Source organism: Macrotis lagotis, chromosome 3 (assembly GCF_037893015.1).
Source record: "Macrotis lagotis isolate mMagLag1 chromosome 3, bilby.v1.9.chrom.fasta, whole genome shotgun sequence".
Lineage (NCBI taxonomy): Eukaryota > Metazoa > Chordata > Mammalia > Peramelemorphia > Peramelidae > Macrotis > Macrotis lagotis.
This window is the reverse complement of record NC_133660.1, coordinates 220990008-221012163: the sequence shown is the minus strand read 5'-3', so window position 1 is coordinate 221012163 and position 22156 is coordinate 220990008. Positions and strand designations below refer to the sequence as shown.

The following is a 22156-nucleotide window of genomic DNA, read 5'->3' as shown; positions in this document are numbered from 1 at the left end:
GGTTCAAATTCCACTTTTAACATTCCACTTCGTGACCTTGGGCCAATCATTTAACTTCAATGGTACTCAGTGTCCTTTTTTATAAAATTATTGGGGAGAGTTGGATGGTGCTGAGATGCCTTCTTGATCCACGTCTATGCTCTAGGCACTAACACATAAGTACATGAAAAATAAATACAAGATAATTTCAGTTGAGGGGAGTCATTTTAGCTAGAGGTGATCAGGTGAGACAAAGTAACACAATGTCTTTCTTCAGGGAGTTAATTATGTTTCAGGGGAACTCAAAGACAACAGATACCTATGAGTCTATACAGAATATATATATATATATATATGTATATACATACATACATACATATATACACAAATGATGGAAGGTAATTTTTAGGAAGACAGGGAAGGGAAGGTGTCATAAAGAAAATGTCCTGTGAACCAAGCTTTGAAGGAAACTAGTGAATATTATAGATAGAAGGACCTCAGGACATATAATGTAAGGATTGGGAGCTGAAGAAGATCTTAGAACATTTAATATAGTTTTAAAAATTCATATTGACTGATATATTTTGTTTTTAACATGACCTAAATTTCCTCCTCTACTTCTCCCCTACCCCTCTCAGAGAGGAAAAAAATTCAGTAAAACATCAATACATTGAAATAATTTGACAATGTATGCAATATGCCACACTTTTAGATCGCCATCCCTCCCCTGCCAAGGTGCTGGGGTGTGGGGGGTGGGGAGTTGTCTTCTTATAGCTCTTCTTTGGGGCCAAGCTCAGATCATATAATATTAGAATCAAAAGGGGCTTTAAAAGCCATCTGGTCCAATCCCTTCACTTTACAAAGGAGGTCAAGGGGTTGTCCAAGGTCAATCATACAATTAGTGAGTGAAGGAATCTGGCCTGAATCCAAGTCTTATGACTCTAGAGTCCCCTGCATTTCTCTGAGCCATCTAAGGTCTGCTCAGAGCTGCTATTAATGTAAATGCACTCCTATTCTCTGGAAAACAAAACAAAATACAACTGTGACCTTGCCAAAGGTACTTAAAATTTATTGCTTTGGGAACTGGAGCAAATCAAATACTATAGCAACAGCCTTCTTTTTCCTGTATGTTATGTCAAAGGTTGAGGTTGCACTTTGAGAGTAACTGAACTAGATGTCATAATTTACAGATGTCCTGCCAGCTACACCCTCCATACTCTGCAACTGTTCTCTTCCCTCTGGGGCTCAGCACCCCACCAAGCTTAGGTTCTTATCAAAACACCACAGAGCCAATTGGCCTCTCATGATTAGGACCAGCCTCAGCAAAGGCTACTAAGGTTACTGAGGTGGTGGCCTACAAGATTGGCCTCTCTGGAGATCCACCATTCCCCGTTTAATTCATTCCTCAATCAATTATTTTGTTAAGCTCTAATCATTGTATTTCTAGCCATTCTGTTGTATAAAGGATCTATAATCATTGATTTAATAAATGCTTGCTGAATGTGATAAGCTCCTTCAGAGTGCAATTGTTTCATTTGATTCTATCCGAAACATATTGTTCAGTTATTTCAGTCAGATCTGATTCTTTGTGATGACATTTGAGTTTTTCTTGGGCAAAGATCCTGGAGCAGTTTTCCATTTCCTTCTCCAGTTCATTTTACAGATGAGGAAATTGAGGCAAACAGGGTCAAGTGGCTTGCCCAGGGTCACAAAGCTAGTAAGCATCTGAGGTCTGATTTGAACTCAAGTTGTCTTCCTGGCCCAGAACTCTATCCATTTTGCCCTTAGATGCCCCTGGGATTGGCTGGAGACAAAAGTTCTACTTTCTCATTTTACAGATGAGGGAAATGAAGTCCAGAAAGTTTTTAATTTGCTTAAAGCCATAAAAGTCCTAGGTGGCAGAGGTGGGATTTGAACTTGGTTCCTCAGATTTAAAAAAAAATTTTTTTCTGCTCTTTTCTCTGTATCAAGATCTTCCTTTAGGGACTGAAAACAAAATGGGTTGAATATATTTAGGAAAATATTGAAATATATAAGACAAAATCCATTCCACAATAGATAAATGGTCAAAGGATATAAACATCCAGTTCTTTAAGGAAAAATAAGCTGTTAACAACCATGTGGGAAAAAATGCTCCAAATTACAAATAATGGGAGAAATGCAAATTGAAACAATTTTAAGGTTCCATCTCACATAGATTGGTAAAGGAGAAAAAAGTAAAATGACAATTTGTGGAGGGCCTATGGAACAATTATTAATGGAGTTATTAACTGATCAGACTATTCTGGAAAGCAATTTCGGATTATACCCCAATAGTCACTAAACAGAACATATCTTTTTGACTCAGCAACACAACTACTAGACCCATACTCAAAAGAGATGAAGGACTGAAAAAATACAAGTAGAAATAGCTTCACTTTTTGTAGTGACAAAGAATTAGAAACAAAGTAGGTGTGCAACTGGGCAATGGCTGAACAAATTATGATATGTGATTATAATGCAATATTATTGTTGTGTAAGAGATGATGAAAACAATGGATTCATAGAAACCTGGGAAGACTTGTATAAACTGACACAAAATGAAGTGAGCAGAACCAGGAGAAAAAATATACAGTAACTACAACACTCTGAAGGAAAACAACTATGAAAGATTTGGTTACTACAATCAATGTAATGGTCAACCAGTGATTCATATTTCACAACTCTTATAAAGTGGACTGGAGGTACAAAGTGGGCATGTTATTTCAATGTGTAAATTTGCTTTGCTTAGCTTTACTTATTTGTCACAAGGGATTTTTTTTGGTGGGAGATTTATAGGGGAATAGGGAAATAATGATACTGATATCAAAAAAGGGGGAAAAAGCATCAAAATAAAACATTAAAAATACATAGATGTGAGCAGGAGGTTCTAAAAAGGACACAGCCAAGAAGATGGAGAGTGTTAGAAATACTATGTTTAGTTTTAACATACAATTTAAGCAAGGCTAACAAGTTTGTGATAGCATATAAATTCTTCTCTTTTTTGTATATAAAAATGTTGATATTTGTCAAGTTCATAATTAAATCTTTTAAAAAATTAAACAGAGTGGACTACATTGTGAGGCAGTAAGGTTTTCTGGAAGTGTCAAGAAAAGTGAGTTGGTGTAGAGGGGATTCCTGTGTTGGTAAGAAGGATGGACTAGAGGTCCTCTGGGGCAAATTCTAAAGGTTTTACTACTTGTGTGACCTTGGATAAAGATAATTTCATTTTTCTGGCCTTACCTCCACCCACTGCCTTAAGGCAGCTAGTCCTTAATTCCACAGATGGTATTAACAGAAAAGAGAAGAGAAGCATGGGAAGATTGGGGAGGGAGAAGCAGCGGAGACAGGGGAAGAAAATAAGAGAGGGACAAAGAAGAAAGTAGAGAGAGGGGTAGAGGAGGAAAAGAAAAAAGAAGAGGAGAAGACAAGTGAGGAAAGGAGAAAAGGGAGAGAGAGGTAGATAAGAGAAGGAGGAAGGCAAATGAGGAAAAGGAGGAGAAAAGGTGAAAGGGGAGGATGAGGGATAGAGGAGAAAAAGAGGAAAGGAGAGGGAGGAAGGCAAGTGAGGAAGAGGAGAAAAGGAGGAAGGGGAAGAAAGGGAGGAAGAAGGATAGAGGAGAAAAAGAGGAAAGGAGAGGGAGGAAGGCAAGTGAGTAAGAGGAGAAGAGGAGGAGGGAAAGAAAAGGGAGAGGTAGAGGAGAAAAAGGACAGGGAGAAAGGCAAGTGAGGAAGAGGAGAAAAGGAGGAAGGGGAAAGCAGGGGAGGAAGAGGGATAGAGGAGAAAAAGAGGAAAGGAGAGGGAGGAAGGCAAGTGAGGAAGAGGAGAAAAGGAGGAAGAGGGGAAGAAAAGGAAGAGAGGTAGAGGAGAAAAAGGAGGGAGGGAGACAAGTGGAAGAGAAAAGGAGGAAGGGGAAGAAGAGGGATAGAGGAGAAAAAGGGGAAAGAAGAGGGAGGAAGGCAAATGAGGAAGAGGAGAAAAGGAGGAAGGGGAAGAAGAGGGATAGAGGAGAAAAAGGGGAAAGAAGAGGGAGGAAGGCAAGTGAGGAAGAGGAGAAAAGGAAGAGGGGAAGAAAAGGAAGAGAGGTAGAGGAGAAAAAGGAGGGAGGGAGACAAGTGGAGGAGAAAAGGAGGAAGGGGAAGAAGGGGAGGAAGCGGGATAGAGGAGAAAAAGAGGAAAGAGAGTCAGGTGAGGAAGAGGAGAAGGTGGGAGGAGAGCGGGGGAAGAAGCTGCAGGGGTGGGAGGAAGGAGAAAGGAGAGGAGAGGGAGGGAAGGGAGAGTGAGCGGAGGTGGGAGAAGGGGGACAGGGAGGGGGCAGGGAGGCGGAGACAGAGGAGGGGCGCGGCGGAGCGGGCAGCGGGGCTCCCGGGGCGGGTGGGAGGGGCCGCTGGGGCAGGGAAGGCGGAGGTGGTAGAGCGACCCGGGGGGGGGGGCTCTTCTAGGGCGGAGAGCCCATCGCCCCGCCCCTCCTCCCTCCAGACTCAGCCCGCCCCTTCCAGGCCCCGCCTTTCTCCCGCCTCGCCCGCCCCGCCCCCCACTTTCGTCTCCGGCCAATCCCGAAGCGTTTTGGACGGACCGTGCAGCCCGGCCCGCGCGCGCGGCCAATCGAGCGGCGCGTTGTTGGGCTGCGGGCCCCGCAGGCCGCACCCTGTGGCGGGGGGGCGGAGCCGACGGGGGCCGGGCCGGGGAGGAGAAGGGGAGCGGGCGGAGGGGCGTCGGTGGCCGAGGCTGCGCCGCCGCCGCTGCTGGAGGGGGGCGGGGCGCCGAGAGAGGGTGCGGGAGCGGGCCGAGGGACGGACGGGTGTCGCCGCCTTGTCTCCGGCGGAGGTGAGCCGAGGCGGGGGCGACGGGGACAGCGGGGCGAGGGGCGGCGGCCCGGGAGTGCGGGGCCGGGCTCGGGGTCCCCGCACGAAGGGGGCTGGTGTGGGAGTGGGGGCGCTGAGTGCGGGGGGGGGGGCTCGGCCTGGGCCCGCCAGAGCCCGGCATGCCCCCGCCTGTCGGCGCCGCTGCGGGTGTCGGGGGGGCAGCCTCCGCCTCTGCCCCTTGTACCGCCCACAGACAGCATGGAGGGCACCGGCGGGAGCCCTGCCCTGCGCCGCGGGGCCCGGGCACGGCGCTGGGCGGCCCTTTCGGCCTTAGAATTGGGCGGCTTTTCCGTTGACGGGGGAAGCGGCGGCGGCCAGGGTGGGTAGGCCGTGTGCGGGGGGATTTTCAGCACTTAGGAAGGCGGAGATCTGGTGTGGGTAGATAAAAATGGTCACTTTAATGGGATGAATATAATAAAGCATTATCAGGGACTTAGGAAGGGGGAGATCCGGTATGGATAGATAAAAATGGTCATTTTAATGGGATGAATATAATAAAGCATTATCAGGGATTTAGGAAGGGGGAGATCTGGTATGGGTAGATAAAAATGGTCATTTTAATGGGATGAATATAATAAAGCATTATCAGGGACTTAGGAAGGGGGAGATCTGGTATGGGTAGATAAAAATGGTCACTTTAATGGTATGAATATAATAAAGCATTATCAGGACTTGTCCTATTAGCTACAGGCTCTTTTTGTTAGAGGGCAGGTGTATGAGTTCAAAATACATCATTTTTATGCATGATTTTCTTTGATACATTTAAAATGATCTCAGCAAAAAAGGGGAAAAGCCGTACTGGAAGATTTAATATCTGCTTTAGGAAAGGAAGGAGGGTCAGACCTAATCTTTCCTGCATATTGTTGTAATTGGTAATCCTTCACTAACGTTGTTTTTTAAATGTTTCAAAAGGGGCAGCTAGGTGGTATAGTGGATAGAGCGCCGGCCCTGCAGTCAGGAATACCTGAGTTCAAATCCGGCCTCAGACACTTAATAATTACCTAGTTGTGTGGCCTTTGGGCAAACCACTTAACCCCATTGCCTTGCAAAAACTAAAAAAAAAAAATGTTTCAAAAGGTTCTTTTATATAAACTTTTAGAAATTGATAGTTTTAGAATATTATGAAGGTAGTGGGTGGCTACAGGTATTTATTGACACCTTACCCATTCACCTAATACCTTTAAAATGGCAGAATTTGATTCTTAGACTGAGGGAATACATAGTGATAACTGATAGCCATTTTGTTTTGAGTAAATTAAGATCATATTTGAGGATAGGGAAAAGTTTGATTGGAGGTTAAGGTTTACTGATATGAATTTATGAAACAGAACAGACAACATACTTAGCTAGGACAGCTGGCCTATGTTATTTTTTTTTTAATTAAGGTTTTCTTATTGATAACTTGTTTATATTATATCACATTTATTTTCAGATTTATCCCATTCCTTCTCCAACCTATGGAGTTTCCCCTTGTAACGATGATTATATAAAGAGGGGAAAAAACAATTCAATAAAATTCACAGACACATCTTTTACACTGTTCCATACTCATTTTCTTCCACTCTTGCAATAAAGGTATAGAGTGCATTTTCTGAACTTCTCTTCTGATCCAAGCTTGGCCACTGTAATTACATAGCATTAAGTTTTGTTTCATTGTTCCTTCCTTTATTATTTTCTTGTTTTCTTCTTTATTTATTTAGGTTGTTTGTTTTTTTGCAAGCAAATGAGGTTAAGTCACTTGCCCAAGGCCACACAGCTAGGTAATTATTAAGTGTCTGAAGCTGGATTTGAACTCAGGTACTCCTGAGGCCAGGGCCGGCACTCTATCCACTGCACCGCCTAGCTCCCTTATTGTTTTCTTGATGGCATATGCTTTTTTTTTTTTTTGCAAGGCAAATGGGGTTAAGTGGCTTGCCCAAGGCCACATAGCTAGGTAATTATTAAGTGTCTGAGACCGGATTTGAACCCAGGTACTCCTGACTCCAAGGCCGGTGCTTTATCCACTATGCCACCTAGCTGCCCCTATGGCATATGCTTTCTTAAAGTGAACTCATGGACAATATTATGAGCAATTCTGGTTGTTTTTTCCAGTTGGTAATGGAGTCCCATCTTAGGGAATTGACAGGTACAAAGAGGTTAAGCGATTAGAAGATACAAGGAAGTTAAGCATTAATCAGAATTTGATCTTAAATCTCCTATGATCTATCCCGTAGAGAAAACCAAAATTACTTGTTTGCTAAGGAAGTGAATGGTTTTGGCAGTCAAAACTGCTTTAGAAAGACATTGATGTGGTTATATCATGCTTGCTATACCACTGTAGAGGTAGTTTGCTACTTTTGGCATGTTTTAGTTTAAGTCTTAAAGTTGTAGAACAATGAGCCTGACTAGAATTTCTAGTCTAGAGCTTGTTTTTTTCTTTCTAAATATTAATAATATTTAGGCAAATCATTTTATACTTTCCATATCTGAAATTATCTGATGAGAAGGAAACCACTTTGATTAGTCTTATATTGCATGTGTTCCTTGGAATGATCACAAATTTTTGGTTAGCTACTTCTAGATAATTTTATTTTAATTTTGTTTTATCAGACTGTTTTGAAATTTTTTGTAGTGAATATTTGTTGAATGTAATGTATTGCTTACTTTTAATAGAAACTTCCTATGCCATTTGTTTCCTATACTTATTATTTTCCTTTTTCATAAGAATTTGATAGTCATAGATTTGATGATATTTTTCTTGGATATTTTGCGAAATGGAAGTATTTTGTATAAAGTGTTTGGTAATTGTCTTAGTTGGATTAGAATGAGGATTTGATTTCCCTTATGTTTTCAAATAAATTGATTAGCATACTAGTCTCAAAGACTTCAATTTTGTGTTTTTTTAAAATTTTTTCAGCATTTCTAACAATAGTGATTTATTTCTCTGTTCTTGTTATATACAGGAATCCTTTCATCTAGTAGATACATAGATGGTAATAAAACTCTTATCTGTTAGTAATCTTTGAGTTACTGTGGGACTAAATAATTTGTTGTTTTGCAGCCAACTTGGTAGTGAAGCTATTCCACTTGGCTTGCCTTTTTCACTAGATTATATTAGAGCATTTTCTTAGTTTGTAGGACACACTAGAGTTTATACCCAATTGGCTGACCTTTCAGAAATTCATCACTTCCATGTTAGGATGTGGCATTGAAGAGCTGGATTTAGATGACATTTTTGCTTAATTATTTTTTTGATCCTTTATTTCAATTCCAACATTTTTTTCTGGCAAGGCAATGAGATTAAGTGACTTGCCCAAGGTCACACAGCTCCATAATTATTAAGTGTCTGAGGTCATATTTGAACTCAGGTTCTGATTCAAGGGCTGGTGCCCTATCCATTGCACCAGCTAGTTGCCCCCTCAAACAATACTTATGAAATATAAAGGGTAAATTGGAGGAAATCTTGGAAGGTATAGAGGAAGAGATAAAAAGCCAAACAGAGGAGTTTCTATTTGATCCTGGAGGTAATATCGAGTTACTGGAGTTTATTGAATAGGGGAGTTATATGGTTAGATCTGCTCTTTAGAAAGAACTATTTGACTAAGTAGAGGAGATGCTTCAGAGAAAAGAAATTTCAAGTGAAGAGACCAGCTAGAAGTCTATGGCAGTAATCTAGTTATGAACTAACTGATAAAGGTTTGAACCAGAGTGGTGGCTCATTCTTCACAGATAATAAACCTCTCCTTAGATTTCCCCTATCCTTAAAAAAAAATTCTCACTTGAGAGGAACATTTCCTATATGTCTTATCCCTTTTACAACCAACTCCTGGAAAAAGATGTCCATACTCATTGTCTCCACTTCCTCTCTTCAGTCTTTTGCATTTTGTCTTCAGGTTCTTCATTCAACTGTAACTCTTCTAGTTACCAACATCTATTAAGTGCAAATTTAATGATTTCTCCTGTTGACCACCCTTTTCTCCTGAATACAAGTTTTTCCTTGATATTTTTCTCTCCTGTTTCACTTCCTACCTGTGACCACTATCCTTTGCTCAATCTCCTTCATCATTATCTGTATCATGTTCACTGATTTTGATTCTGACCTGGGCCCTTTTTTCACTTCTTTTTTCTGTACTCTTTCATTGGTGATCCTGATCAGATTCTCCAATTGATATTTTATTTTTATTTTTACAATTACATGCTATGAAAGTTTTTCAAGATTCATCCACATGCATATGCATAATTTATAAGTTAAAAAATTTCCTTCCACCCTTCCCATTCCCCTCCTCTCAGTGGTGAAGAATCTGGTGAATATTGTATCTATACCTTGGTATTTAACATGTTCACAGATTAGTTATTTTTGGTAGGGGAAATAGGACTAAGGGAAAAGAAAGAAAAACGTAAGAGAAATTTTAAAAAGTGAATGTAAAAAGTGCATTCAGTTTCTGTAGGTTTTTTGTTTTGTTTTTCTTCCTCTTGATGTGGATAACATTGCCTATAACCAGAGTTGACCTAGCTCTTTAAACTGCTGAGAGGAACTTCATTCATCAAGGTTAATTAAATCACAATGTTGTTGTTAATGTGTACAATGTTCTTTTGGTTCTGCTCCCCTTCTTAGCATCAGTTCCTGTAATCAGTCCATACTTCTCTAGAATCTGACCATTCATGGTTTCTTATAGAATAATAGTATTCCATAACATTCATATACCATAACTTGTTCAGTCATTCCTCAATTGTTGGGTATTCCCTCGATTTCCAATTTTTTTTCCATTACAAAAAGAGCTGCTATGAATATTTTGGAACATGTAGAACTTTTACTATTTTTTATGATTTCTTCTGAATATAGGCCTGGTATTGGTATGACTAGGTCAAAGGGTATGATCAGTTTTATTGCTGTTGGGTATAGTTCCATATTGCTCTCAAGAAAAGTTGAATTATTTCACAACTCCACCAACAGTTCATTAAATGTTTCAATCCTCCTACAACCTCTCCAACATTGATTGTTTTTCCATTTTTGTCATCTTAGCCAAATGGATAGGTATGAGATAGTACCTCATAGTTATTTTAATTTGCATTTCTCTAATCATTAATGATTGGGAGCATTTTTATATGGTTATATATAATTTTAATTTCTTTGCTTGAAAACTGCCTGTTCATATCCTTTGACCATTTATCAGTTGGGAAATAACTTGTATGACCTTATAAATTTGATTCAGTTTTCTCTATATTTTTTAGATATGAGACCTTTATCAGAATCTCTTTGAAAATGTTTCCCCAGCTTTCTGTGTTTTCCTTCTAATCTTGCCAACACTGATTTTGCTAGTGCAAAACCTTTTTAATTTAATATAGATAAAATCATCCATTTTACAATTTATAATGTACTCTGTTTTTTGTTTAGTCATAAATTTCATCTCTTCCCATAGATGTGACAGAAAGAATATTTATTGATTTATTAATTGGACTATGATATTGTCCTTTATATGGTATATCCTGTACCCATTTTGACCTCTTTTTTTTTTTGGTATAGGGTGTGAGATGTAAGTCTATGACTAACTTTTGCCATACTATTTTCCAATTCTCCAACAATTTTTGTCAAATAGTGAGTTCTCATCCCAGAAATTAATGTTTTTCAGTTTGTCAGACAGATTACTGTATTCATTTACTACTGTTTTGTTTGAACCTATCCTAATCCACTGGTCTATTACTCTGTTTTTTAACTATTACCAGGCAGTTTTGATGATTGCTGCTTTATAGTATAGTTTTAGATCTGGTAGAGTAAGGACACCTTCCTTTATAGTTTTTTTTCCATAAGTTCCCTTGATAGTGACCTTTTGTTGCTCCAGATGAATTTTGTCACTGCTTTTTCTAGCTTGGTAAAAGGTAAAATAATTACTTGGTAATTACATTGGTATAGCACTGAATAAGTAATTTAATTTGGATCAAATTGTCATTTTTTATTCTATTAGCTCGACTTAATCCTGAGCAATCAACACTTTTCCACTTGTTTAGATCTGACTGTGTGAAAAGTGCTTTGTAATTGTGTTCATACAGTTCTGGGTTTATCTTTGGAGGTAGATTTAATGTTGTCTGCACATACTTTATTTATTTGTTTGTTGTTTGTTTATTGCAAGGCAATGGGATTAAGTGGCTTGCCCAAGGCCACACAGCTAGGTAATTATTGTCTGAGGCTGCATTTGAACTCAGGTACTCCTGACTCCAGGGCCAGTGCTCTATCCACTGTGCCACCTAGCCATCCCCTGCACATACTTTAAATGGAATTTCTCTTTGTATTTTTTGCTCTTGGATTTGGTTGTTCATATATAGAAATGTTGATGATTTATGTGTTTTATTATATATCCTGTTACTTGACTGAATTTTTTTTTTAGGGTTTTTTTTTCAAGGCAAATGGGGTTAAGTGGCTTGCCCAAGGCCATACATAGCTAGGTAATTATTAAGTGTCTGAGACCAGATTTGAACCCAGGTACTCCTGACTCCAGGGCCAGTGCTTTATCCACTATGCCACCTAGCCGCCCCTTGACTGAATTTCTTAAGTGTTTCAAGTAGTTGTTAAATGATTTTCTTAGATTGTCTAAGTATACCTTTCAGATCATCTGCAAAGAGTGAAAGTTTTGCTTTCTCATTGTCAATTGTAATTCCTTCAATTTCTTTTTCTTCTCTTTTTGCTAAAGCTAACATTTCTAATACTACATTGAATGGTAATGGTGATAATGGTCATTCTTGTTTCACCCTGATCTTATTGGAAATGCTCCTAATTTATCCTCAGTACATATAATATTTGTTGATGATTTTAGATAAACACTGCTTATTACTTTAAGGAAAACTTCATTTATTTCTATACTGTGTATGTTTTTAATAGGAATGGATGTTATATTTTATCAAAGGCCTTTTCAGCATCTATTGAGATAATCATGATTTCTGTTGGTTTTGTTATTGATATGTTCAATTATGTTGACTGTTTTCTTAACATTGAACCATCCCTGCCTGCGTAGTATAAATCCTACCTGATCATGGTATATTATCCTAATAACTTGCAATAATCTCTTTGCTAAAATTTTATTTAAGATTTTTGCATCAATGTTCAGTAGGGAGATTGGTCTATAATTTTATTTTAGTTCTTCCTAGTATCAGCACCATATTGGTGTCATAAAAGGAATTTGGCAGAACTCCTCCTATTTTTTAAAAATAGCTTATGTAGAATTGGAATTAATTGTTCCTTAAATGTTCGGTAGAAATCACATGTCAGGGGCAGCTAGGTGGCACAGTGGGTAGAGCACCAGCCCTGGAATCAGGAATACCTGAGTTCAAGTTCAGACTCAGACACTTAATTACCTAGCTGTGTGGCCTTGGGCAAGCCACTTAATCCCATTGGCCTTGCAAAAACCTAAAAAAAAAATCACTTGTCAATCCATCTGGATTTGGTGACTTTTTCTTAGGGAGTTTATTGATGGTATCTTTGGTTTCTTTTTCTAAATGGAGTTATTTAAATATTTTGTTGCTTGTACAACATGGAAACAAAGTAAAGACTGACAGATTGCTTTCTGTGGTGGAAGGAAGTAATATGGGGGAAAATTGTAAAACTCAAATAAAATCTTTAATAAATATTTTATTTCTTCTGTTAATCTGAACAATTTGTATTTTTGTAAACATTCATCTATTTCATTCAGGTTATCAAATTTATTGGTATACGTTTCTGCAAAATAGCTCTGAATTATCTTTTTTAATTTCTTCCTTGCTGGTGGTGAGTTCACCCTTTTCATTTTTGATCCCGGTAATTTGGTTTTCTTCTTTCTTTTATTTAAATCAGATTAACCAAATGTTTATCTATTATGTTGTTTCTTTTTCCATAAAATAACCTGTTAGTTTTATTTATTAGGTCAGTGATTTTCTTGCTTTCAATTTTATTAGCTTTTTCCTTTATTTTCAAAATTTCTACTTTGGTATTTAATTGAGGATCTTTAATTTGTTCTTTTTCTATGTCTTTTTTAGTTGTCTGCTCAAGCTCCTCTTTCTCTGTTTTATTCATATAAGCATTTATAGGTATAAAATATCCCCTAAAAACTGCTTTGGCTGCATCTGATAAATTTTGGTATGATGCCTTATCATTTTCTTGGATGAAATGATTGATTATTTCTATGATTTGTTGTTTGATCCACTTGTTCTTTAAAATTCAGTTAATTAATTTTTGGTTCATCTTTTCGTGACTCTTTTCTACATGTAATTTTTATTGTATCATGCTCTGAAAAGTATACATTTCTTATTTCTGCCTTTCTGCATTTGATATAAGATTTTTATGCCCTAGTACATGGTCACTTTTGGTATAGGTAGCATATATACTGCAGAGAAAGAGTTTTATTCTTTTTCATCCCCATTCAGGTTTCTTCAGAGGTCTATCTAACTTTTCTAAGATTTTATCCCCCTTCTTAATTTATTTCCTTGTTTATTTTGTGATTAGTTTTATCTAGTTCTAAGATAAAGAAGTTGAGATCCCCCCATTTTTATAGTTTTCCTGTCTATGTCTTCTTGTAATTCCTTCAACTTCTCCTCTAAGAGTTTGGACTCTATGCCATGAGGTGCATATATATTTAATTATGATATAATTTCATTGTCTATGGTGCCTTACCCCTTTTAATGAGATCTGTTTTTGCTTTTGCTTTGTCTGAAATGAGGTTCACTACCCCTGATTTTTTTTTACTTCCATTGAAACATAATATATATTGCTTCAGTCTTTTACTTTACTCTGTATGTATCTCTCTGCTTCAAATGTGTTTCTTGTAAACAATATATTGTAGGATTCTGGTTTTTAATCCATTCTGCTATCAGCTTCCATTTTATGGGAGAATTCATCCCATTCACATTTATAGTTAAGATTACTGATTCTATATTTCCTTCATGCTGTCTTTCCCCATTTATACTTTTCTCTTTTCTCTTATTCCACCTCACCAGTGTTTTGCTCCTTCCCCTTTAACTTTTCTTTTAACCTTTAACTTTGTTTTCACTTATACCTTCACCTTTCCTTTTATCAGTCCCTTCTCCCCTTTTTGTTCCCTTCCTTTACTCTGCCTCCCCCCCCCCCCCACTTCCCTGTAGAGTAAGATAGATTTTTAAACCCAACTGAAAATGTATCTTCCCTCTCTGGGCCAAATCTTTTGAATAGAATTTACTCAGTGTTCACACCCTCCCTTCTTTCCCTCCATTATAATAGTTCTTTGTGCCCCTTTACCTGCTGTTATTTATCCACTAATGCCTAGCCTTTTCCTTTTTATTTTTTAATTGTTTTAATCCTGTCTTACACTTACATCCCTGTTGTCAAATTATACTTTTATCTGACTTGATTGTACTGTCACAGTACCATCAATCAAAGATTGCTTGATTGATTGATAAGCTCTATGTACAATCAAAGGTTAATTGATTGCTTGCCTTATTGATAAGCAACATTACCTCATAGTCACTAAGTACCCTCCCTTCTACTGTCTCATTAGAAATACACTTTTCAAGAGTGTGAGTCATATCAAATTATAATCACTTCATATAGTACTCCCTTATCAAGTACCCTCCATGGATACATAGTCCTCATGAACCAAAGCATCATGCAGAGCCTTTTTACTTGGATGAAATCTTGGTGTCTCAGATTCATTGGGTTCTATTTGTCCATTTCTAATTTTTAGGGGTTTTTTCCCCTTCAATATCTTTTCTGTTTCCTTTTCCACTTGGCTAAGTTTTTGCTGATTGTATTTCCTATTTGTCCATTTCTAATTTTTAGGGGTTTTTTCCCCTTCAATATCTTTTCTGTTTCCTTTTCCACTTGGCTAAGTTTTTGCTAATTGTATTTCCTTTCCACTTGGTTGATTTGAGTTTACATGAGTTACATTCCTTTTCCAGTTAATCAATTTTATTTTTTGAAGAGTTACATTCTTTTTTCCATTTGGTTATTTTTACTTTTAAAGGAGTTGAATTCTAGTCAGTTTTTCATAATTTTTCTGCATGACTTTCATTTCCTTTTCCTATTTTTCTTCTTCCTCTCTTCTGTTTTTAAATTCTTTTTTAAACTCTTCTCTGAGATTTTGTATTTACATGCAATTTATAGATTCCTTTGAGACTTCTTTGTAGGTTATTTTTCACTGTTCTTTTTTTTTTGCTCTTTTCTGAGATGGAATTTTTTTTTTAGGTTTTTGCAAGGCAAATGGGGTTAAGTGGCTTGCCCAAGGCCACACAGCTAAGTAATTATTAAGTGTCTGAGACTGGATTTGAACCCAGGTACTCCTGACTCCAAGGCCAGTGCTTTATCCACTACGCCACCTAGCCACCCCAACTGAGATGGAATTTTAAACATCTCTATCTGCTTAGTAGCTTTCTAAGGTTAGCTTTCTTTTAGCTTTTTTGCTCATTTGATTGTTTAAACTCTGCTCCTGGGGTATAGGGAGTATAGACTCAAACTTTTTGTTCTGTGACTGGGTTCTGCTCCCTGGCTTATTAGTGGTCAAAATGTTGCCTATGCAGTCCAGGTATTGATTGCCCTTGTAGAGGTTTGTTTCCTCCTTTGTGTCCAGGCTTTGCCTATGCAGCGGTTTGTTACCATCCCAGATCCTGTCTTTTGCCTCAGTGTTCCCAGGATTCAAACTTTGTTTGGGGTTGGGACCCTCCCTGCTGGCTTGCTGTATTAACAGCCAGGACCTGAACTGCACCATGGCTAAAGGCTTTTACTTTCCCTTTTCTCCCCCCACCCCAAACCCCCATAAGAGAAAGACTTTCATTGAAGATCCTCTTATTGTGATCTTGTCTTTTTTTGGTGGAATCTGTAGCTTTAATGTGTAGAGGCTTCATTTTACATTGTGTAGGAAAAAGCTCCTAGAGCAGGCTAACTTCATGCAGCCACCTTGGCCCTTCCCCAGAAATGTGGTCTGGTATTTCAATTACCATCACTAAAATATGATTCCCAATCAATGTGTCTTTCTCCCTGTGCTTCAGTTCTATGTCATAAACTGTATCCTGGACATTTCCAAACCTCCCTCTTTTTACTACTAAGGGCACACCCAGGTTTGCAATCTTAGTACCATCCTTAGCTCTGTACTTTCCCTCACTGCTAATCTTCATTCAGATGACAAAGTGTATTTTTTTTCTCTAGGCAGCTAGGTAGTGCAGTGGATGGAGTGTTGGCTCTGAAATCAGGAAAATTTGTTTACTCTCGAACTTGGTGATCCTGGGCATATCACTGAACCTCTGAACTTCTCAGTTTCATCAGCTGATTAAAAAGATGGGGACAATAATAGCCACTAAGATCAAATGAGAATATTTATGAAGCACTTAACCATTATAGTACCTGGCAATTACTTAATAAATGCTTGTTTTCTTCCACATCTTGCTTATGTTTTCTTCTCTCTACTATATGTGGCCATCAGCACAGTTCATTACCTCTTCCTATGCTTATTGCTATGTTCTTTTATTTGGGTCTTCCTATCTCAGTCCTCTTTCCAGCTCTATTTCCTCTAGAATTATGCTTTAATTTTGTTAGGATTAAATTTTCTTTAAAATCTATCTCCTTTAGGGGCATGTAGGTGGCACAGTGGATAGAGCGCTGGCCCTGGAGTCAGGAGTACTTGAGTTCAAATCCGGCCTGAGACACTAAATGATTGATTACCTACCTCTGTGGCCTTGGGCAAGCCACTTAACCCCATTTGCCTTACCAAAAAAGAACCATAAATATAAATCTATCTCCTTTGAACCTTTCTAATATTCTTATATTCTCTTCCATGTACTCTCTTGTCCATATTGTTTTACTTTTATTTTATTGGTTTACTTTTCCAATGTACAAGACATTCCATCTCCCATCTCTGCACCTCTGTCATGACTGTCAGATATCCTTAAAATGTACTATCTTCTTATCTTTGTTTTCTGGAATTCCTGATTTCTTTCAAGACTCAACTTAAGGGGGCAACTAGGTGGCACAGTAGATAGAGCACCAGCCTTGGAGTCAGGAGGACCTGATTTCAAATCCAACCTGACACACTTAATAATTGCATCTCTTTGTGACCTTGGGCAAGTCACTCTTAACCCCATTGCCTTAAATAAATTTTAAAAAACTTAAAAAAAAGACTCAAATGTCACCTTCAGCCTTCCCCAATACAGGAACTAGTTCACTCATCAAAATTACCTGGATTTCATTTTGTGTATTTTTGTATAAACTTATATGTACATATCATCTTCTTTAAAACATAATAACCTCGAGGGCAGATATGATTCTACTTTTGTCTTCTCATTCCCAGCATTTACATAGTTGGTAAAACAAAGTAAGAACTTAAATGTTTGATGACTCTTATTTGTCTTATTAGTCTGTTTCTTTGTCTACTTTGTTAAAATTATCATTTGTCCCATCTCCTAAGTGCACTTGTACTCTTAGACTCTGTCCTGGACTCTTTTCTTCTTTCTCTGCATTCTCACTTGATGAACTCACCATTTCCCATGGGTTCAGTAGTTTCTGTGTTGATGACTCCTAGATCTGTCTATATATCCAATCCTGAGCTCTGGTTCTGCATCACCAATTGCTTGTGGGGCTTTTCAGTCTGATTTCCTGAAGGCATCTCAAACTCTATAAGTTCAGAAGCAAACTTTTTATATCCACCCCCACCAAAGTCCCCAAATATAGCACTACTATGTTTTTATTGACCCATATATTCACAGTCTTTGTGATTCTCAACTTTTCAATCTCCCACAACTCCATTTATAATCATTTGCCAAGTCTTGTTAATTCTGCCTCAATGTTTCTTGCAACTGTTTCCTTTTCTCCACTCAATGCAGTCATCACTCCATACATTTAATATGAGCCATTTTTTTTGCTTTCAAACTCTTATTCAGATATATCTCGTTTCAGAATTAGTTTAGTTCTACTGGTTTTTAATCTTAACTTTAAATTCACTAAAAACCACAATCTGAACATCACTTCACAAGTACATTTCCAGAACATCAGAATAGTTCTGAAAGTCAGCCAGGAAAAATCAGCAGTGTTTTAATTGTCTTGGCTCCTAAGTTAAAGCTAGTTTAATGTTTATTTGAAACAGGTGAGTGTTTGTATATTATTAACCCTGTATAGCCCTTTATATCCCATGGTGCACTGCTAAGCTGACAAGAAGGTCTGGGATACTGTATGGAGAAAGAATTCCATTTTTGTGATGGATTGGGTTTATACTTTAGTTGTTATATATAGTTACTCTTTTAACAAAGTAGTAAACACTCATCATTTCAACTACAGAGTATTTAAAAGGAGTGTTAAAATAATAGGAGCTTAATGTCTATTGATTGATATTTCAGTCCCTCATTATTTTTCTTGTAGATTCTTAGTAGACTTTTTTAATTTAGCATTTTATTTTTCAAGTTATATGTAAAAACCATTTTTAACCTTTGTTATTTTGCAATTTTGAGTTCCAAACTCTGCCTCTATTGAAAAGGCTTTGCATGTGCAATCATGCAAAGACATTCACATATTAGTTGTGTTGTGAAAGAAAACAGACCAAAAAAACCCCAAGAAGAATAAAATAGAAAAAACCATTATGCTTCTTTCTCTGTATTAATATACCATCAGTTCTTTCTCTAGTGGTGGATAGCATTCTTCATCATTAGATCCTTCAGAATTGTATTAGATCCTTGTATTGCTGAGAATAGCTAAAAGTTATTCATACTTAATCATTGTTCATTATTGTTGTTACTGTGTACAATGTTCTCCTGGCTCTGCTCACTTCACTTTGCATCAGTTCATGTAAGTCTTCACAGTTTTTCTGAAACTGTCCTGATCATGATTTCATATAGGTCTTTATCCTTGTCTTTTTTTAAAAATCTTTTTGGGATATAATCCTAAGATTTCCAACACTTCCCTGTATCCATCCTTTCCTCTTTCCAGGCTATCTTTTTTTTTTTTTTTTTTTTGGTTTTTACAAAGCAATAGGGTTAAATGGTTTGCCCAAGGTCACACAGTTATGTAATTATTAAATGTCTGAGGTCAGATTTGAACTCAGGTCCTCCTGACTCCAGGGTTGATGCTCTATTGTGCCACCTAGTCAACCCTCCAGTATATCTTTCACACAACTGCCAAAGTAATATTCCTAAAGCACAGGTCTAAGAAGTTCACTCCTCTGCTCCAGTGACACTTTAATGCTTATAGGATCAAATATAAACGCTTCTAGCATTTAAAACATTATAACCTGGCTCCAGACTACCTTTGAATGAATGAATGAAACAAGCTTTAAGGGCTCCTTTTTGCTAAGCATGTGCTAAATAATCCCTACTTTAAGGAGGTTGCCATCTAAAAGGGGAATAGGGATCAAAGGTGGTTTATTTGAATGAGGAAGGCAACTATAAAAAAAAGCTTCCAGTTGATAGAAGATTATCTATGAAAGAGCTACATTTAGCATTAGAAATTTAGACAGAAGTTCAGAAATGAAATTTGACTGATGGCTTTCCAAATTGTAATGAAGAAGGGTAGGGTCCTGAGAATAGGGATCAACAATTTTTTTAGAAGAATGAGCTTAAGTCTAATGGTCTATTAATAATAATGCATATGATTAAAAAAACCCTCAAAACTCAGCTAAATGTTGCCTTTTTACAGATCTTTCTTTCTATTTCTCCATCTGCTTGTGCTTTCCCATCCAACCCCCCCCCCCCCAACAAATTACTGTATATTTATTTTCTATGTATATGGCTATTCCCCAAATAAAATGTAAGTATCAAGAAATCAGGGACTGTTTCATATTTTATCTTTTTTTATCTTTGATCTCTAGCACAAGTTTAATAAATGCTTATTGATTTGTAGGGAAACTCTGAATTTAGTGTGTATATACTCACATGAGCACAAGTATGTAAGGCCCCAGAATGTGCCTATTCACCTCCTCCTCCATCCAGTGTTCTAGGGGTTCCCTTCAGAGACTGTAGGGTTCTTTTTCATGCTGTAGACTTGAGCCTTATCTAGTGTATCTGTTGCCCTTCTGGTGTTGTGCTTCTCACCTGCAGCTTTAGAGAGGTTCTTGCCTCTGTTGTGTCCACTCAGCTTTGACACAGTAGGTCACATAGAACATCTTCATTGGATAAGAAACAGTCATAGAATGCCTGTGCATGCTCTGGATCCAGGATAAAGCGGCTCCATTACAGGTTATCAGGAACTTCCAAAAGCAGACTCAAGTCTTGTTTGAGACTTGAGAACACTGGGAACTGGAGTCAGGAAAACTGAGCTCAAATCAAGCCTCAGACACTTCCTGGATGTCCCTAGGCAAGTCAATCTTTACTTGTCTTAATCTGATGGCAAAGGGAATGGGCTCATGAAGAGCTGGACATGAATGAAAAATGACCAAATATGAATCAGTATCTGTTGGAGATGATGAAGAAAGAACTTAGTAAGAATTTCTGACTTAAGTGAACATGTATTTTAATATTAAGTGACTTTGGGGCAGCTAGATGGCACAGTAGATAGAGCACTGACCCTGGAGTCAGGAGTATCTGAGTTCAAATCCAGACTCAGACACTTAATGATTACCTAACTTTGTGGCCTTGGGCAAACCACTTAACCCCATCTGCCTTGCAAAAAAAAAAAAAAAATCCCAAAATAAATAAACAGACAAATAAATAGTGACTTTTCTATGTAGGGGGTGGCTAGGTGGTGCAGTAGATAGAGTACAAGCCCTGGACTCAGGAGGACCTGAGTTCAAATGCAGCCTCAAACACTTAATAATTACCTAGTTGTGTGACCTTGGGCAAGTCACTTAACCCCATTAAACAATTAACTTTTTCCTCCCTCTGAATTTATCTCATTCATTATTTATTTTATTCTAATCTTTTTCTCTTTCATACCTTTTGATGAGAAGTTTTTCCTTACATGAAATCTAAATGTGGTTTTGTGATTTCTGTTCTTTTTTTTTTTGTATGAGTTTAATGTTAATTTCCAAACTCTTAAGTCTTTTTGGAATATTTTCATTAAATTAGTTTGCATGCTAAAAAATCTTTTTTTAACTCAATTTAATTCAAGTGTAGTAAAGAAAAGATGTTAGTTTAATGATTTTTTTAACATTTTCTTTTAATTTTTATTTTTTAAAGCTTATAAATCAAGAAAATAAATATTGGGGCAGCTAGGTGATACACCCAAGGGAGGAACCTGAGTTCAAATACTACCTCAGGTATTTAATCACCTAGCTGTGTGACCTTGGGCAAATCATTCAACCTCATTGCCTTAAATTTTTTTTTTTTTTTTTTTTTTTAGGATTTTGCAAGGCAAATGGGGTTAAGTGGCTTGCCCAAGGCCACACAGCTAGGTAATTATTAAGTGTCTGAGACAGGATTTGAACACAGGTACTCCTGACTCCAGGGCTGGTGCTTTATCCACTGTGCCACCTAGCCACCCCACCTTAAATAAAATTTTAAAAAAGAGAATAAATATTGAAGTTAAAATTTTTTTGTCAAGTAAACTTCAGTAAATTTGATTCCTTACTTAGGTAGTTTTAGATTATAATTGTGATATTTTATTCAGAAGTTACAAGTCTTATAAGAGCAGATATAATGTAAATCTGAGAAAAAATGATAAAACTAGAACTAGCTGAATTTGAATATAAGAATAAGTAACATTTTTAAAATGAATCAGTATCATTTCCCAGAGAATCCTTTTGTAATATATCAGTGGAATTTCTATTTGTGGTCTTGGGAGATATGGACTTATTATATTTTTTTTGTAAGGCAAGGGGGATTATTACTTACCCAAGGTCACACAGCTAAGTTATTAGTGTCTCAGGCCATATTTGAATTCAGGTCCTCCCCACTCCAGGGCCCGTGCTCTATCCACTGTGCCATCTAGCTGCCCATGAGATCTGGAGTTAGATACTTCCCAGATCAAGGGATACTTAGGGAAATTTTATGGCAAAATGGAAGAAATTTAAGGTGGGGGGAATTGGTTCATATTTGCTTCAATAGATTTGTGAGTTTACTATCTTCATGTAGTGACATAGATTTCAGCCACTCCTCAGCTTATCTTATGTCATCCCTTTCTTTGTCTTTTCATGAATCTTCCACAACAGTCAGTAAATGAGATCAATTCTTCCATTATTTCATGTACTGTTACAGATTTTAAGCCATCTTATCTGTTAACCTTCATTTTTTAATTTTAATTTTTAATTTTTTACAATTTCCCCCCCCACAGAAGGAAGTCAGCTAGTTTTTACATTGTTTCCATGGTATACATTGATCTAAGTTGAATGTGATGAGAGAGAAATCATATCCCTAAGGAAGAAAAATAAAGCATTGTGCCTGATTGTTGCACTAATGGAATGAG

The 22156-nt window shown here is 37.5% G+C and overlaps 1 protein-coding gene across 15 annotated transcripts in view; it reads left to right on the top strand.

Annotated features, from left to right (window-relative positions):
• The first annotated feature begins 2568 nt into the window (after positions 1–2568).
• Positions 2569–22156, top strand: part of ADD1 (adducin 1) — a 150170-nt gene continuing 130582 nt past the window's right edge. For 10 of the 15 annotated variants that reach the window (XM_074229886.1, XM_074229888.1, XM_074229884.1 and 7 more), the window contains exon 1: positions 4722–4825. The gene's annotated coding sequence lies outside the window, so the exon portion shown is untranslated. Of the gene's footprint in view, positions 2703–4720; positions 4826–22156 lie in introns of those variants that run through there. The other 5 variants (XM_074229882.1, XM_074229880.1, XM_074229889.1 and 2 more) reach the window with 3 other exon arrangements.